Source organism: Sebastes umbrosus, chromosome 5, assembly GCF_015220745.1.
Source record: "Sebastes umbrosus isolate fSebUmb1 chromosome 5, fSebUmb1.pri, whole genome shotgun sequence".
Lineage (NCBI taxonomy): Eukaryota > Metazoa > Chordata > Actinopteri > Perciformes > Sebastidae > Sebastes > Sebastes umbrosus.
This window is the reverse complement of record NC_051273.1, coordinates 18,703,029-18,722,988: the sequence shown is the minus strand read 5'-3', so window position 1 is coordinate 18,722,988 and position 19,960 is coordinate 18,703,029. Positions and strand designations below refer to the sequence as shown.

Genomic DNA, 19,960 nt, shown 5'->3' with positions numbered 1-19,960 from the left:
AAACTTATGAGTGACATCACAGCGACTACGTCCACTTCTTATGTACAGTCTATGAATAAAATGAATGACAAGTCAAATATATTTCGTTAGCATTTACGTGTTGTATCTGGTGTGTGGAGATAAACAAAAAGTCGATCTCTCTCTATTTATTTGGGTACATTAGTGTGTTAATGGTTGAAATATTTGCCTAATACAATAAGTACCCATCCTTCATGTGTTCATTGGGTGGCATGTAAACCAATACAGAGCCATTAAAGCCAGCCTTACTCTCCCCTGGTGAACCTGGCTAAAAGCAATCTCGGGGCTTAGCAGTCACTCCGATAATAACACCTCACAGAGGTCAGTGAGCAATGAGGAGGGCTTGGGGAAAACATATTTACGCTCCTCCTGCTGCTTCCCCCTCATGGAAAGAAGCCATGAGAAAGGTGCTTACTTAGACGAGATAAAGAGCGAGATGAGAGGCAGCGGACTTGGATTAGGGAAGGGAGACGATCACGGCCAGAAAAGGCAGGGGAGAAGAGGGGGGTGGTGGAGGACAGCGAGGCCGGGAGCCGGTGTCTGGGCTGGTTGGATATGGGGGGAATATTAATCTGGGTTTAGTGTGAGCAGGACCCCACAAACGGCTCAAGCAAACAGAGCTTAGACGAGGCCAAGCCTCGGAGAAAGTCCTAAATCTTCACATTAGCTCCCCGCGTTTCTTCTGCTGAACTCGTAAGCTCTTTTTCTAAAGGACAGCACAAACAAACCACAACCCCCCAATAGTACCTCTTGCCAGTCCTACACTTCCTCTCTCACAAGCAGACACACACACTCTCAAAATCAAGACGGCTTTGAGAATCGAGATTGCGGGAAATTTATAAATCCAGGGCCTGAGTGGATAGGGAGAGATTAGATGGGTCCCCCTCTTAAAGCGACAGGATGCCTCCCAATTGTGTTGCTCATTCTCCGGTGTGCCCTACTTCTGTGTCAGCGGAGAAAGAGAGAGCAAGGAGAAACACTTTGGGGTTTTGAAGAGCTGGTGTCACGATAACCTTGGCAATCCTTGGGAAAAACCTTAACTAAATTCCGTGTGTTTGAAGAAAGCTTTTTATTGGTTGGATTCGTATTGCTGGAAGTTTTCCAGGACTCCAGGGTGCATCCATGTAACAAAAAGTTTTCTGTTTTTGTTGCAATCTTTCAGGAGATGTCATTAAATCTTTGTAGATCGCCAGGAAGAGCATCTCCTAAACTTTCCATTAGTAAACAAGCTGATTATCTCATCAGTAGAATATAAATTGACGGCTAGAGAAGGAGTGATGCGGAGGTGGATGAGTAATACATCTCAACAGCTTCTGTGCCTAAAGAGGGTATCAGACCGTCCCGTTGGTGGAGAGGGGGGCCGCTGAGGGAGAGAGGGAGCGAGTTTGCTGAACCTCATCCCATCACCCGCAGCTTCCTGGGAGGGAGGGAACCAGGAAAAAGTGCCTTCTCACTGAGTTTCATTAACCTGACCACATGAACCAAAAGCCCCGGTATTAGAGTTAATCAAACTGACATTGACACACTTGCTGCAGTCTTCTGGGTCACCCGGGAAGCTCATCCCGGGCCCCGCTGCTTCTAATGTCCAAGGTGCGCACATAAAGTATGCATATGTTTGCAGTCACACACTCTGCAGCTGATGCACGCATTGCAACGCTCCTCTGCAACCATAACTAAATGAAATATCATTTATGGCGTCCAATTAAGTGTGGAAGACCGTTTGATGTGAAGGAAGTGTGTCCAGTACTGTAAGCCTCTTGGCTGAATGTTACGATTGCATGAATGTGATTTAAACATCAAATAGAACCTTGAAGGGCCTATAGGCCTCATTTATTTATTTATAAAGTCACACTTTGAATCATTAGAGTCAAGAGGAAATTTGAATCTCCCACACGTGACAAAAAATAAATGAAGTCAAGTAAATTTTGTAAAATACAATCTTCACTGTGTGTTTGAGTGTGGCTGATTTTATACATTTTGTACGCCAATGTCCTCTTTAGTTGTTTTTTTTTTTCTTAAAAAACATTTTCCTAAAAAAATAAATACATTTTATCATGTTGATTTTATTCGTGTAGCCCAAAATCACAATTTGGACAAACTTTGATTCGGATAAGGACCCCGAACCCTTTCCCTCATAAAAAAAACAAAGACAAACTATTATTATACAATATACATTGTTATACGCTATATATACCATAATATAATATAACTTTATTGAAGTAAAATAAGTGTTAAGATAATGTTTAAATAATTTAAATAATTTAGAAAAAGTTATTACTGTATTTAAAAAAAGAAAATACACTTTAACAAAATAAAACAGTTCAAAATGTACCTTAAAGGGAAGCACTAGGGCAAATATGCTTGCTTTATGCAAATGTATGTATATATTTATTATTGGAAATCAATTAACAACACAAAACAATGACAAATATTGTCCAGAAACCCTCACAGGTACTGCATTTAGCATAAAAAATATGCTCAAATCACAACATGGCAAACTGCAGCCCAACAGGCAACAACAGCTGTCAGTGTGTCAGTGTGCTGACTTGACTATGACTTGCCCCAAAACTGCATGTGATTATCATAAAGTGGGCATGTCTGTAAAGGGGAGACTCGTGGGTACCAATAGAACCCATTTTCATTCACATATCTTGAGGTCAGAGGTCAAGGGACCCCTTTGGAAATGGCCATGCCGGTTTTTCCTCGCCAAAATTAGCGTAAGTTTCGAGCGTTATTTCGTTATTTAGTATAACATTGTTGGTATCAATGGATTCCTTACAGTAGGTTTTCTAGTTTCCTATGATACCAGTATTTTCACTCTATTTTTAAAACTGAGCCAGCTACAACCGAAAAATCGCAAGTTGCGTTAATGCGTTAAAGAAATTAGTGCGTTAAAACGAAATTTGCGTTAATGTGTTATTATTGCGTTAACTTTGACAGCCCTAGTATCGATACTACACTACTCAATATAAAGTATATTAGAAATTAGTATTCCAAATTGTCAAGTATTGCAAATTATGACACTAGTGACCTGACTTGGATCTTAACTTGAAGGATCTCGTCAAAAGTGGCTGCCCAGCTATATAGATATATTTTTTTTTTTGACAAGCATACAGAAAGTAGAATTACTGCGCGATTAGCCTAATACTCTACATACAGGAAAAGTAGCAGTTTAAACTTGACAGTGAATAAAAATCCATTTCTGTGGACAAGAATTACTAATGGAAAGGAGTAAAATGGGGTTTTAGATATGTACAGTAGGAGGACTGGTTGTATTTAAGCTCCCTGCAAAGTCTCCCACTGGCAGCATTATCCGGCCTATGCACCTGTCAGACAACAGAACAAGACGAAAGATGTACCTTCATCAAAAGCAGCCTAGCAAATATTAGACAATCTTCAAAACATCCCTCTATACCTGCTAGCATTTATTCACAGGAATCAGAGAAAATTACACTCATTCTGACGACAGTTTAAATATATTTAAGACTGTTTTGAATGTGCGTGCAGAGTGTGACAGGTTGCTCCGCAGGCTTCAGATGAGGCCCCTGGGGCGTTGCAGAGGGTAACCAGGTGTCCAGTGAGGCGCCCACTCACTAGAACAACCTCCATCAAGGCAACGCCCTCAACAGATCAATCTTCCCGTGACACTTCATTTAGACTGCATTAATGTGGAATTAGGGCCCATTACGGCTATTGGCAGGACCTGACAGTCCCTCAGCACAGTGATCCTCGCTTCCCAGGAGAGACCACTGCTGAATAGAGCAGATAAGGCTTTTTTCAGCAGCGATACAAAGCTGAAGAAGAAGTCATTAGATTTTTTTCCCCCCCCTCTCATTCAACCCCGTCATCAGTATTGCTAATCAAATAAAGGAATGTGTAAGGCTTTTTGCCTCTCTGCTTTGGCGCCCCAGCTCTTTTTGATTCAAAGGAACGAATCAAAGCCTTTTGAAGGGTAGATTTTAACTTCACTTCATAGGTCCGAATGTACAATACTTATAAATCTGCCACCTAATGATCTAATATCAGAAGTGTAATAGACGCCTGGGTGCTTCTGATCTAATCCAAACCCCTGATTGATGCTATTCAGATCATTTTTCAGAAGTCAAATCCACCACAAAAGACAGTTTCTAATGTCTATATGTACATTCTGCTTGGTCTGTGTTAGTGTGTTTATACTCCCACAGCGGAGAGAGACGTTGTGTGTTTGACAGGGCTGTCAAAGTTAACGCGATAATAACTCTTTAAAGCAAATTCGCCACTAATTTCTTTAACACATTAATGCAACTTGTGATTTTTAGTTTGTAGCGGGCTCAGTTTTAAAGCTACAGTGAAGAAAACGTAAGGAATCCATTGGTACCAATCATGTCATACTAGCTTGTCGCTAAGGAGGCTAAATAACGCTCCAAACGTACGCTAAATTTTGGTGAGGAAAAACTGGCATGGCCAATTTCAAAGGGGTCCCTTGACCTCTGACTTCAAGATATGTGAATGTAAATGGGTTCTATGGGTACCCACGAGTCTCCCCTTTACAGACATGCCCACTTTATGATAATCACATGCAGTTTGGGGCAAGTCATAGTCAAGTCAGCACACTGACACACCGACTATTGGGCTTGAGTTTGTTATGATTTGAGCATATTTTATGCTAAATGCAGTACCTGTGAGGGTTTCTGGACAATATTTGTCATTGCTTTGTGTTGATAATTGATTTCAAATAATAAATATATACATACATTTGCATAAAGCAAGCATATTTGCCCACTCCCATGTTGATAAGAGTATTTAACACTTGATAAATCTCGCTTTAAGGTACATTTTGAACAGTTGAAAAATGAACGATTAATTTGCGATTAATCACAATTAACTAGGGACAATCATGCGATTAATCGTGATTAAATATTTTAATCGATTGACAGCCCTAGTGTTTCAGCATCACTTGCACGTGTTAAACAACCGTCCGCTACATCTGGAGCCCATTTTTAAGCTCTGTGAATGAGACTTGTCCTCGTATACACACACACACACTGTATCTCCCTCACATACTCAAAAGCACATATGCACGGTCATGCTCGCAAAACCCCTGAGACACCCTCTAAAATGACATTATATGATAGTATAAGACAGACAAACAAAAGCAAAATCCTCTAAGGTGATACCATCCCGGATCCTTTCTGCTGTAGCACCCAAAGCAGTGAATCTGATTTGATATCGACACTTGAGCTGGTAACAGGGGTCAGGGTGGAGCCAGTCACGGGGTGGGAGTCAGGTCAGCCTCCCTGCGTTCCATGCCCCCACCTCTTATGTGTCACCCCGCCCCCCCGTTGTCTCAGCGGAGTTCATGGCGAGGCCCCCCTCGCGCATCCCTCACTGACCAGGCGGCTGAGAGGCACACAGATACCCCCTTAAGAAGCTTTGCTCTCTGGAGGAAACTTAATCTCCTTTTTTAACGCCATCCCAAGGCTCCTCGCAGGCCCTGAATAGAGCGGGGGAGGAGCCGGCTGCGGAGTATCTTCAAGCCCACATGGCAGCCCAGCCCAAATCTGAATATCTGAGCCACGGCGGAGCTGAGGAGCTCCAACGCCAGCACAGGAATTAGCCCTCCGACAGGCCACGCTAAATCCCCTCGCCTCCTCCCCTCCGCCCCACCAGCTCCTTCCTCCTTTACTCTCCTGCAGCGACTCCCCCAGTTCACCCACCGCCACACGTGTTTGACAGCCTGTGACAGACACAGAAACTGATAGAAGGGAGTTTTATCACCTTTATGAAAAATATATCTCTATTCACTTGGAAAGAATAATAGGCTGCATTTGTTGGAACCGTTTAAAGGAATAGCTTGACATCCTGGGAAATGGACTTGAGTTGCTCTCTTGAGAGAGTTAGATGAGTAGATTGATACCACTCGTATATCTGTCCATTAAATATGAAGATGGAGCCAGGAGACAGTTAGCTTAGCAGAAAGCCTGGGTCTGTCCGAAGGTAGAATCTGCGTACCTGCATCTCTAAAGCTCATTAACATGCAACCACTGGAGACTTCATAAAGTCAGAGCTCTTGGCCAAGAAATTGTCCACATGTTGTCGCGTTAACGCTTCAGTTTTTGTACAGATTAAACAAATAAGATATAACGTGTTAATTAGTGAGTTTTAGAGGTGCTTTTTTACCTTTAGACAGAGCTGTTTACCCCTGCTTTCGGTCTCTATGCTAAGATAAGCAAACGATCTGTTGGCTGCAGCTTCAGACAGCAGCCTGTTTGCAGCAAAAGGAGTATGAATGACACGATAATGTGCAAGGCATTTAGCATGCAATAAGAACGCCTTTATGGCTTTTGGCGTGTCATCTGTACGCCATGTAGTCTGTACCTGTGCTGACCACATAAATATGCAGCGGTAAGAGCTAGTGATGTAGAATAAAAAGCGACTTGGTGGGCAGGAGGGGGAGTTGGATGTGTCCAACAAACACAGGACTTTTAACCAGGAGACCGGTGTTTGAGACCGTCGTTTTGTTTTGTAAGTTACGTCAGTGACGTTTGAGACGTTTTTTTTTAGTGACATTTATGACGTGTTTTCTGTACATACTGTATGTTACATTGTTTTTGTACATATTGTACTTAGTTTACGTACTTATTTTAAGCCCAACTATGATGTTTTTCTTAAACCCAACTAAGTGGCTTTGTTGCCTAAATCTATTGAATGGTTTTGTTGCCTAAATCTAACTGCGGACATTACCGTAGTTTTGTTACGTGGTGTACAAATGACACGTGAAAAGCCTTAAATGCGTCCTCATGACACAAGGAATGTCGTGCTATTTATACGCCTTCCCGTGAGATCGGGTTGCAGACAAATATGAGTCGTATCAATCTTCTCATCAAACTCTTGGCAAAAATGCAAGAAAGTATATTTTCCCACAAATTTCAGACTGCAGCTTTAAAGTTTTATAATGTATTCATTTCTCTAAAATTATATCTGTAAACAAAACAAATTACCTATCAGATCTTTCTAAATGATCATGAGCATCAACTGAGGAAAAATGTTGTCTGTCAGTATTTTATCACCTTGTCAGGTCCGGCTGTAAAGACATGAGAGATGACTCCCAGCCTCACCCACATCCTCCCCCCCTCTGCCTGCCTCTCTCTCTCCCTCTTGACCAGAGGGCAGGGGTAAATATTAACCCTGACAGACTTGTGTGAAAATCTCTGAGCCATTTTATTTGGAAGGAGGTGTGACAGATTACCGAAGAAGGGCGGATTCCTCAGTGGCAAGAGGTAGCGGCTCTCTTTACCCAAACACTTTGGGACCCGTGCTCTGACATGCTCCTTTAGCACCCTGTCAGGAGACTATTCCCAAAGCAAACACAGCCAAGGCTTTCTCTCCACCAGGCGGGCCCTCATAAACTCCCTGAAAAGGACTTAGAGTGCTGAGGAGCCACAAGAAAACAAGATGTGGGGAAACCAAACAGACCTTACAAAGCCCTGGACATGGTGTCTTTAGTCAACCTAACAGGAGTACGGTGTTCACTTTAGGGGAGTAAAAGGAAAGACAAATTTCAGCTGCGTTTTATCTCAGCAGGTCCAAACACAGACCAGTGCTGTATTTCATGCTGAAGTGATACCAACAGAGAAAACCTGAGGAGAACAGCCTGTTAAACCAGTTTTCCGTCTGATCTACAATATTTATTTAAAAATGTGTTTATTCGCTCTGATTCTTACTCTGAAAGTCTAATACTTTAATCGTGAATAGAAAGATTAGAAGTTTATTGCACTGTATAACAGCCAAAACTATCACTTATTGATCGTTGGTGACGTGATGCTCATTCTGGCTGAGAGCAGCACTAGTGTGATCCAGACTTGGACCCAGAGGAGTCATTTATGGTCCTGGTGTGAGATTCTGTCACAGCCATGATAATACAGTCCACACACTGGCTTAAGAGAGACAGGAAGTACATGAGGAATTTAAAACCTGGACAGCTGTTGGGCAATAAAGAAGACGTATGTGTCTTTTAAGACAAGCAGTAATTTAGCAGATTTTTTTATGTTTTTATTAATGATGAGTGCAGTTTTCTCTTACCCAGTTTAGTTGTCTGAGAGACACAGTGAATGGCTGCATTTAAATTGGACTAAACTGTGTTTTTGTCCAGGGTGAGCTTAATCCAATTCTATGGCACCTGGCCATCACAGAGAGACATGTTGAGTTATTGAGTCTGTGTTAAGATCTAAGAATTAGCACTTCATTTTAAAGGAACAGTGTGTAGCATTTCGGGAGATCTATAAAGGGAATATAAAATGTATATGTATGTTTTTGTTTTTTTTAGTGTATAATCAGCTGAAAATAGGAAACGTTGTGTTTTCGTTACCTTTGAATGAGCCGTTTATTTCTACATACAGAGCAGGTCCTCTTCAAGGAGCCGGCCGCCATGTTTCTACAGTTGCCCAGAACGGACAAACCAAACACTGGCTCTAGATAAGGCCATTCGCATTTTCACGTCAGCCACTGTAGTTCCCCTACAAGCTTAGCACAGGGGAGACGTTTCAGCCAGTTGCAACCTGCAACCTCACCGCTAGATGCCGCTAAATCGTACACACTGCTCCTTTAAAGCAGGCGAGATAAACAGAGAGTTTACTGAATATAACAGAGGATGTTTTGTTAAATGATGTGATGAATGAAAGCCGTGTGGTGAATATGCCACCAAACCTACTGTACAGGCGAGGTGAAAACTTTTTTTCGCCTTTATGAAAAGTGAGAGCCGCTCATATTCAAGTGCCGGACAATTGAAATGAATTGTTTCTTTAAACCGGCAATAATACATTTTGTGGCCACTTGATGGCTGAGCAACAAGCTATAAACACAACATTGGCTTATATTCACCTAGTTATTATCACCTAACTCAAACTTTATTAGATGCTACATATACATACAGGTAAATACTTGAAATCTGAGCTCTAAATTTAACCCATCTTTAGGAGCAGTGTGGTGCTGTAAAGCCCCCGGGGAGCAACTTGGGGTTCGGCGTCTCGCCCAAGGAAACTTCGACATGCGGGCAGTAGGAGCCGGGGATCGAACCACCAACCTTGCAGTTAAAGGACGACCCGCTGAGCTACTGCCACTACTTATGGGACCTGTTGAATGTAGGTTCAATATTCACTCTCCTTGTAGCTCTGTTTTGGTCCCCACCAACTCCTTTGGGAAATGTACTGTATACCTGGCTCTATGCGACAAAGCTCAAAGTGCAGCTGCTGACTGACTGACATACGTTTCCCCTGGAGGAAACCTGTATCTTCGACCTGACTTGACTTAGCTGCTGCTAATATTAGCTATCGTACTCGCTGTCCCCCCACCCGCCAAAGAATACTGAAGAGACCACTTGGGAGCTTCGGGACTCGCCAGATTTGTTCATGTACCAGAGTCAGACAGTATACACAGTGCTGTGAATATCCAACACGTTCTCATCCCAACTCGTCACATACTGACGCTTTGTCAAACCACCTTGGCTTCACTTCACGGTCGCAGTAAACACATTGTTAACGTTGTGTTTAGACAACAAAACCACTTAGTTGGGTTTAGAAAAAAACATCATGGTTTGGCTTAAAACTACTAGTTAACGCACGGGGCACGAACAGCGGTGTCCTGGATGAAAGCCCTGTGTTTGTTAGAACCATATTATTTTACTTCCAGTTAAGAGTTACCTGCACCTCCTGTCAGTGTGTCCTGCACTCTTGGCTCTTGCAGCCATGTCAGTCTTAAACAAAACTCCTTCACACTTGTTTAACACTCGACCAGAGACCTAACAGAGCATGCATGTGTGTGTGTAACCAACTCCCTAAGTCATTCTCCCTCTGTTAGTTCTGCGTAAGCCTCGGCATGTGAATGCACACAGGGACAAACCTCTATTACCTCTGGAGCAAAAACTGGGTCAAATGTTTTAATTTACAGGTGGTGGTATCGAGTATTACAAAGGTTCACCAGGTTGTACAGGCAGGGTGGCGATGAAGGGCGCGAGGGCGAATGTGGGTAAATGGAAACTGAGTCCTTAATTCAAAAAACGGACCCTAATGAGTGGATTCCTCCGGGGGTAAGAGGGATCACAGTTTCTTCAATTGAAAAAGTGAGCCAAATGGATCATCCATTTATTCATCATCTGTGGAATCGTCTTAATTGGAATTCAATTTAGCTGTGTGTGTGTGTGTGTGTTAATGTGACACAGTGTGTATGTGCATATACAGGGCACGTTGGACCCCTCTTTTAAATTTGCTGTGCCTGATGGGCTCTGAAATACATTTCTCTTGAGCCCCGAGCAGACTTAGATACACTTGTCACATAATCAAATGTGAAATACAAAGTAGTGTATGGTGAAAGGGCCAGGACTTTATTCCAGGGGAAATAATTTACTTTTTTTTTCTCCGCTCTCTCCAGCCGGTTGCTTTCATGTCATTTAGATGAGTGGTTAATAAGGCAGAGCGTTAAGAGGATTATGATGTGGTTGGGCCGTGGTGGTGGTGGATGGGGGGGAGGGGGAGCATCTAAGGCAGCGATATGTGGGGGGGTATATAGTCGGCTGGTACAATACTGGGCAGGAGGAGAGCATCCTCCTCACTGTCAAGATTCATTTAGTCAGAACTAAGCACTCCAATAGGCCTGAGCTCTCCAATAGGCCATATCTTCTTCCTGTTCTTTTCGAGCTGGGGGGGGGGGGGATTTTATTTAAAGACTCTCTATCTCTCTCTCTGCGTTAATGAAGACCCTCAAAGTGGTCCAATGGGAGTTGCAGGCGTTGGTAAGCCAATGAGGAGGCTGACTCCTGAATAGGGTTCAGCTTGGAAAAGGGGGAGCTTCATATTTGAGCTCTGGCCTGTGGAGATTTTAGGGTCCTGTGTGCAAAGATAGAGCTTAAGAAAAAAAGGCTTTTGAAAAACTTACACTTTTTGGCTCTCCGGCGTGGTTTCACTTGAGCGGAAAGGAAGATATTCAGGGTAAAGTCTCTTACAGGTAAAGCGGACTTCACCTGGGATTCATCCTCTTGATGTGTTCTCAGAGGAACTCTGAGGATGGACAGGACTTGACGCAGTATCTCTGAGGGAGTAGCGAGAGCAGCCACCTCTTACCAACATAGACACGCATTCCCACCACTGCTGGCCCGCTGCCATTGGCTAGTGTCCTCCGATGCCTTCTCTGAGCGAGGCACTTTGCGAGAGCCCATTTTAAGAAATCTCCACGGATCAGCCCCGCTCGCTCCACCGAGAAGACACAAGCCTCCCCCCACCACCGTTCCCAAAACGCCCTCCTCCACCATCCTCTCCTCCCCCCCAACGCAACCTCCCACCCCACCCAGCGACTCACAGCACCCGGCACCAGGCTTCTTAAATGCATCTTTAATTCAGCAACTTTGAAGTGGTACTCCGGCAAATGCACTCAATCAATTATAAATGAAATAATCTCCTTATAATATTAGAGATTTTTAAAGTCTAAGAAATACTGGGAGATTAGGGAGCCCAAATCAGTTTTAGCGGTATCTAAAGTGACAGCAGGAGAATCATTGGAAGGAGCGGGTAGAAACTTAAAATGATTATGTAGATCTGTGTCACTGCCGAATGTTTCTGCAAATCCCTGCTGGATCTACCGCAACGAAGGAAACAGATTATTCCTGGCCTTATTTAAAGGGTTGGAGTTCTTAAGTGGCTTTTTAAAAGGAAACATTTATATATATTTACACATATATTTACAGCTCCTCTCTCTCCCTCTTCACGGCTACTCTGGAAGCTCCTCGCCGCCATCTTTCACCCTCTGGGTCAGCCTGCGTTGTCACATGTACACGAGCTTCCCTATTGCACAATGGATAAAGCTATTGTTAAAGTTTTAGCTTATAACAACACTCATAACTAATAAGGATAATATACAGTCATTACATACATGTTTGCCTCATGGTGTTATTGTATCTTGTGATTTAATAAGTTTGGCTGAGCTTTTGATGGGAGGCCTTAGGCGAATGAAACTGCTAAAGGCCACTTCAAAATAAGTTTAAAACAATAACTGCAAGGTGTTTTTGCTTGTAATATGTAAAAAATCTGGCAGCGGAACAAGTAAAAATTCGCTTAATAAGATTTCTTGACATAAGATGTAATATTGAGGCCTTTCAAGATAAAAAGAGATCTTGAAATTAGCTGGGAAAACTAATTTTAATACAAAATTTTATACATATATACTTTGCAAGATTTTTAATGTGAAGTAAAACTGTCTGTTTTAGTACTGTATATATATCGAAAACATTTATGGAAATCCAAAAGAAGAGTTTGCATATGACATTTCTTTGTTATTATTCACCCTCTATGCATTTATTTTAGGGCTGTCAATTGATTAAAATATTTAATCGCATGATTGTCCATAGTTGATTGCAAATTAATCGCACATTTTTTATCTGTTCAAAATGTACCTGTAAAGGGGAGACCCGTGGGTACCCATAGAACCCATTAACATTCACATATCTTGAGGTCAGAGGTCAAGGGACCCCTTTGAAATGGCCATTACAGTTTTTCCTCACCAAAATATAGTGTTATTTAGCCTCCTTAGTGACAAGCTAATATGACATTAGATGATTCATTAGGTTTTCTAGTTTCATATGTTTCCTGTATCTTCATTCTAGCTTTAAAATTGAGCCCGCTACAACCTAAAACTCACAAGTTTCATTAATGTGTTAAAGAAATTAATGGCTTTAAAACAAATTTGCGTTAATGTGTTATTACCGCGTTAACTTTGACATCCCTAATTTATTTATTATATTATTTATGTTGTATCATATTGTACAAACCTAATAAAAAGGTTTATATCCAGATCCTGTTGGTGCCACACATGCTCGCTCTGCTGGGCTGCTCAAATCTTGTGTTTAATTCCACCTATTTTCCGCCGCCGCTGTTGTGTTTCCCACCATCACTCACAGTGGTAGAAATTATGACCCAGTGCACATTTCTATCACGCTGGGGTTCATTCATCTTTGATTACACCTTTCAGATGATATAAATTAGGCCTATCCCACACTGTTAGCTTGATGGATTACAGGGGCCGATATGAAACACACTGATCAATATCATCGATTAGTTTCTGTGTTTCAAGGCTATATGCGACTCTGTGGGAGCGAGTCTGTTTTTGCAAGCCTGCTCAGCGCTAATAAAGAACTCATTTGTGCCACATTTTAACTTTGCAGCTAATATCACAAAATTCTCTTCAATGCAATGCAAATATAAACGAAAAAATAATGTTTGCCCTCTTGTTATTACTCTTCTTATTCATGCTCATTAATGAAGTTTCAGTTTAAATGTCCTGCAGCTTAGATGTGTGCCACCAAATATCCTCTTTCTCTGCAAGGATTGTTTCTTTGCTGTCTCTTCTCAACCTTCCCAGTGGATCCCTTTCACTATCAAACCAGGAAAACTCTGTTTATTGTAGCTGGCACTTAAGCTGAGGAGAAAGCAGAAATCAATGGAGGGCTAACTGTTATAGGTTAAAGGTCATAGAAACAAGGTGCCAGCGGGCCTCACATCTCACCAGCTCCTGCAGAGACAGTGACCTCCAATATGTTGTTCACTGAGGGTTTTGGTGAATTGTTACAGAGGGAATAAAATACAGAAAACTACTGTATACACCTATTTTCAGTGCTCCCAAATATTATTAATTTATGTTTCACCATCCTATGCAACATTTAATATAAAATAAAAGGCCTTTCAGATGTGCAATATGTAACTTTGCTGGCTACTTTTATCGATTTTACATTAACAAATAATTAAATGAGTAACAACCAGAGAGCTAATAGAACAATGGCCAAGCATCAGGGAGAATAAAACATTGTCAAAAAAGAAGCCTATTAAGTAAGTATGAGTGTTAAAAAATAATAATAATAATAAAAAAAATACATGAAACAGATTTAAAAGTTCCTAAAAATAACAAGAAAACTCATGTCTGATGGAATATTCACAGGAAATAATCTGCTCAAATTTCATCCAAATTGCTCGTTTTACACAAACTTCTTGCGTTCACTCTTTGGTTTAATAGAACAGTTTATCAGTTGTTCTGTACTGTTATTGTTATGCGTTGAATATAATATTAAATATCCATAAAATGTCACTTAGTCAAGGTTTGTCAGTTTACTCAATGATAGAAAAGGGGTCTCTTAAGGAAAACGGCTGGCTTAGACTCTCATTTCATTTCTGTTTGCTCACATGATGCATGTAAAGCATTTAGGTTGACGTAACAGATGTTTTAGTGGAAGTCTTTAAGGTGTGGAAAGATAAATAAATGCTTTTAGGACAGGCAGTGTGAGGCATTTGGCTTCTTCAACCAGACCTGCTGACACTTTGACAGGAGGCGTGTTTGACCATCCCTTTTAGCAGAAAGAGGTGAATTCAGTTGAATTTTACAAAGAGAAAGAAGTGGTATCGGGAGAGGAAATGAAACGATTACGAGAGCATCAGGAAACTCATTGAGGCATTTATCAAGCTTAATGAAAAGGCTCCATATGGACACGGCGCAGGTCAAATGAATAAGCTTTTAAAAATCAATCTCACCAATTACTGTCTGTCTCACTTGTGAGCGAGTCACGCTCGACTCGGCACCCAGTCAAAAGGGGCAGATGCAGGGAGAGGAAGAGTGACAACTTCATGTTTAGGTAATTATCACCACTTCTGGCATGAACCGAGGGGCCTCTTAACTGCCTCATTGTTGTTGTTAAACAGTTTGCTCTGCTGATTGATGGTGAAAAGGGAACATGCACCCACACCTCTCCAGGGACTGTGACATAATGTGTGTGCATCCCCTGTGACCCTGCCAGCTGGGCCGGCTAAACACAACACACACACAGGCGAGATTGTATGGACTACCACAGGGGGCTGGCTATCAATACATTATTCATATCCATCTGACGGGACACACTCTGAGGCGAGACACACACACACACACGCACACACACACACACACACGTATTCAAATTCAGCCACTTTATCATATCAGTGGCAGGGCTGAGAAGTCATACATCCCCGTAGATGCTCTGGTCTTTTCCTGCACTGTCATCAGATTCCCCGGCTCTCCCCTGTGTGTTACCTCCTCATTCATATTCATGTAGAGTCAGATCTCTGCCAAAGGGCTCTTCTGCTGAGTGGGGGGTGTGCGGCAGGACCTCGAGGCAAGAAAAACACACTCAAAACACACACATAAACCATCACAGTCGATCTCACCATGATGCACGCTGTACTCGTTTTATAGTGTAACAAATGTGTGTGATTTTGAGTAGTATTTAAAGGGATACTTTGCGGAGGTAGAAAAAAGTTACCGCTTTTATTGTTGTAGTCTGAGTAACGTGACGTCATATCCATTCCGTATCCGTCAACCAAAACAAACTTCAGCCGGCTGCAACGAGCCAAGAGGAGAAAGTAGAAAACGGCGGTGGGTCTGCGTGGATACGACCTGACCACATGTTAAATCCAAAGTGGTAAACACGACATATGCAGTAAAGTATGGAAACACTTTGGGTTTCACACATTGCCGTGAAAAGCAGAGCTAGACATCACGGCTAAAGCTGCATGCTAACTCTGTCATGGACAGGAAATGTTATCGTATTGCGGTAACGTGCGATCAAGCCAGACGTCACTCTCATCTCCGTGGACAAATCTGCCGACGCCACAACTGTAGCGCACCCATATACTGACATTTATGTTAATTGCATTCAAACGGCCGCGATGGAGCTGACCATGGATGTATAAAGAGAACAGAGCCGACGGGAGAGCTAGAGACGGACTTGGCGAAGTTAGCGGAAGTAAACACGTGTGACTATGTCCGGTTTTCACAATAAGGTGTTACAAAGGGAACTGTATATACAAAATATATATGTCGAAATAAGATTTAATTGGATTATATTCACCAGAAGTATAAAACATTACATGTCCCTTGTAAAATTAAAATAAAATACCACTAAATTGTGAGGGATTTATTTGATTTTTGGGTAGCTGGAAAAAATGTAATAAATAATTCCTGACAATGACTGATATATTGGACTTCAGGACATCTCTGACTACATACATGCTGAAAATCAAACATTTTTACTGTATTAATTTAGATATTTTCCCTAGAAGTATAAGATTAAACTTTTTTCCCATGGTGTAGCGTTAAAAAACCTTAACAAAAATAAATCGTAATATAAAATTGCAATACATATCGAATCGGCACCTAAGTATCGTGATAGTATCGAATCAGGAGATAGGCGTATCATCCCAGCCCTATTTTGTAGTGTGACAAATGTGTGTGATTTTAAAGAGCAGTATTTAAAAAAAAAAAAAAGCCCTCAAACATATATTTGCATGACGAGAGGAAAACAAACAAATGAACTATTCATATCCTGCAGAATCAATCTCACATTAAAGTCTTTTCCTCCAGTATTTACTTCTCTCATGCCCACGTTCCAGCTCGGTGGGCATCTAAGCAGCGCTCATTAGCAGCAGATAAATACAGACAGATATCCATCAGCGCTGGCTCTCTTTAACAGGCCCCCCCGCTGCCGCTGTGTGCTGGAGGGATTATCTAACGAGAAGACAGCAGCTCTCACTCCCGGGTTCCTCCAGCCAGCCGCCATCTGACAGGCAGGACGGCCCGATTCTTTACATGGCCAGTTGGGCCCAGCAAGACTCCAGTAAGACTCCTTTTCATTCACCACCTCTCCCTCCTTTACTCCCTGTCTCGGATGGTAAAGGATGTGCTCATTTGTGTTTGTATTCAGTATTAATTTTGATACAAATACCAGTCCAACATTACAATAAGTGTTCTTCATTCGTCCCTGATTGGTGGGATCCGTGTGAGCAGGTAACCAGGTTAAGTGGCTAACCGCAGCGTCCCTGCAGAGAGCTCGATGCCTTCAGGCCATCTCATACAGTCATTTCTTAAGCACTCATTTCCACACTGACTTACATTCTCTGCAGAGGCTTCCAGCACACTGTAATTAGAGACAAATGGCTGGGAGCAGATCTGCTGATCTGCAGCTATAACCCAGTAAAATATAATATCAACTTCACTGCCCATTGTTAGCACGCAATAATTAAGGGAAGTGTAATTTGTCTGAGGTAAAAATTCGGAGTTATACACAATGTCGGACAGACTCTACACATGTAATTAAGTTGATCTGATAAAATATAAAAAGCTATGTTAGATTAGAGTGAGATGAGAAGATTGATTGAAGAGCCAGGAGGCGGTTAGCTTAGCTTAGCATTAAGACTGAAAGCATGGGGAAACAGCTATAGCCTGGCTCTGTCCTAAGGGAACAAAATTGGCCTTCCAGCACCTCTAAGGGCCCTTTCACAAGCAAGTATTTAGTCCGTTTTAATTGACCTCTGGTGCGGTTCGTTCGGGAAGTTGTGAACGCAGTGAACGTTCTACGGTACGAGACCATTTGCAAGACCAAAAAGCAGGCTGCCTGCGCTGCATTTGTTGAGATGGACACATGTAAATAACAGGTTAACATGAGTGGGAGAAGACAGACCTGGACTTCTGCAGAAGTCTGATGACATTTATAAAGTCACTGGAGATAAACTGAAGGAGAAGGGATTCAGTAGATCATCAGTGCCGGGTCAAAGTGAAAAAACGTTGACAGCAATATATCAAAGGCCGCGTTCCCCTGCATAAAAGTGGCAGCTCTCGAGACGAAAAAGATAAATTCGCTCCTTCGTACACACCCCTCAGCAAATACATTTTCTTATTTGGTCCGCTTTAATTTGTGCACTTTGAAACCGAACCAGACTAAGTAGAAAACGAACCAAAAGTGTCATATTCACTGACTGTGGCTTGTGAAAGCACCTTTAAAGCTCACTAAATAACACTTAATATAATAGTTGTTTAATCTGTACAAAAACAGAAACATAAAAAGGACAAACTGTGGTTTCTCATCCACAAGTCATACCATTTTGACCCTTTGACCCTTCCTTGCTAAATAGTTTCTGGCTCCTCTTTAGATGGTCATGCTGGAGTCCCTTCAGGCAGCGGTCAGTCACTGGGTTAATGCCGGATGTGCCTCTGCCCTGACCGCCAGCCAAAGCCTTTTTAAAAAGGCTTTTTTCAGAACAAGACATAAACCCAGATTATGAAACAACAATAAATCAACCACTTACTGTAAATGCTCATTTCATAGAACACTGCATAGTAGAGCTTATGGGGGAAGAGCTTGACTTAACAGGTCCTGTGAGCTCTCGCTGAGATGCAGGCAACTTCTGAGTGAAGTGATGCTAGTGAAATAAAGGGAAGTTTAACTGTAAAGTAACCAAGAATCAGTAGTGTTTTGCTTATGTATGTGCACACACATGCAGACATGGTTGTGTTGACTTAATTGTAGCTAGAAAAAGCAGCACTTTCAGAGGTGTTTGAAACAGCAGCCTTTATTCTGATGAGAGACTAAAGAGGAGAGGAGTGACTTAAGCTCAACAGATGAGCCTCAATTCTCTAAATGTTTGAATCCAGATGACCCACAGATGCTTTAAAGCAGATTTAACAACAATAGCCAGATGTTGGATGTTGAGAGGTAGCGGTTATCACACCGGCTGAGTTTCCCCCCACGTCCTTTTAATGGAGAGAAGACTTAGAGCTGTTTCTAAGTGCTTCCAAATCAGATAAAACAGACAGAGAAAATCAACTTCTCCGTGTAAGTGTGCGCTGCTTTGTGAGGCTGATATGGACCAGAGAGGATTACTCCTGGATGGGAGGCTGGCTTTGGAAGGACTATGAAGATGGAAATATAGACTTTCCTACTTTACAGGATCACGACCGTCAAAGAGTGGATGGAAGCCACTTGTGTGTGCCATGCAAAGAATCTTAAAGGGGAATACAGCTGAATTTCACACTTTAATACTTTTAATACTTTCTAATACTACATTTCTTAGACTTTGGTTAGTTTAGTGTGTTTCAGGAAATATTGCACGCTGGTTTCTGGCAACTGGTTTTAGTTTACTGTTTACCCCTCTTTATTAGGGCTGTCAATGTTTACGCGATAATAACACATTAACGCAAATTTGTTTGAACGCCTCTAATTTCTTTAACGCAACTTGTGATTTTTAGGTTGTAGCGGGCTCAGTGTTAAAGCTAGAGTGAAGATACTGGCATCATTTGAAACTAGAAAACCTAAGGAATCCATTGATACCAACCATGTCATAATAGCGAAGGAAGTTAAATAATGCTCAAAACTTGCGCAAATTTTGATGAGGAAAAACAGTTATGGCCATTTTCAAAGGGGTCCCTTGACCTCTGACCTCAAGATATGTGAATGAAAATGGGTTCTCTGGGTACCCACGAGTCTCCCCTTTACAGACATGCCCACTTTATGATAATCACATGCAGTTTGGGGCAAGTCATAGTCAAGTCAGCACACTGACACACTGACAGCTGTTGTTGCCTGTTATTATTTGAGCATATTTTTTTTGTTAAATGCAGTACCTGTGAGGGTTTCTGGACAATATTTGTCATTGTTTTGTGTTGTTACTTGATTTCCAGTAATAAATATATACATGAATTTGCATAAAGCAGCATATTTACTCACTACTCCCATGTTGATGAGTATTAAATACTTGACAAATCTCCCTTTCAGGTACATTTTGAACAGATAAAAAATGTGTGATTAATTTGCAATTAATCATGGACAATCATGCTATTAATCACGATTACATATTTTAATCGATTGACAGCCCTAGTTAATTTTTGAGCTTAAGGGGTGCTGCTACCATTCCTTACCTTCTGACTGGCTGTTTCCCTGCTGGATGTAGACAAAATAAGCAATAGAATGCACTTAGCACCAAAAACTGAAGGTACAGGAAGTGTGAGAGAATACCAAATATAATTTCTCATTAGTGTGTAGCACTATCACTTAGGACATTTAAATAAAATCCATTTTTACATCCACAGAGTCTCATTGTGTATTGTGTTTTTTCTGAACACACAA

General features: G+C 41.7%; 1 long non-coding RNA gene across 1 annotated transcript in view; it reads left to right on the top strand.

Annotated features, from left to right (window-relative positions):
• The window catches only part of LOC119487990, a 31,755-nt gene extending 14,972 nt beyond the window's left edge, over positions 1–16,783 (top strand). Inside the window, exon 3 of the long non-coding RNA XR_005206844.1 lies at positions 16,532–16,783. This is a non-coding gene — a long non-coding RNA (uncharacterized LOC119487990). The remainder of the gene's footprint in view (positions 1–16,531) is intronic.
• Positions 16,784–19,960: the final 3,177 nt, after the last annotated feature.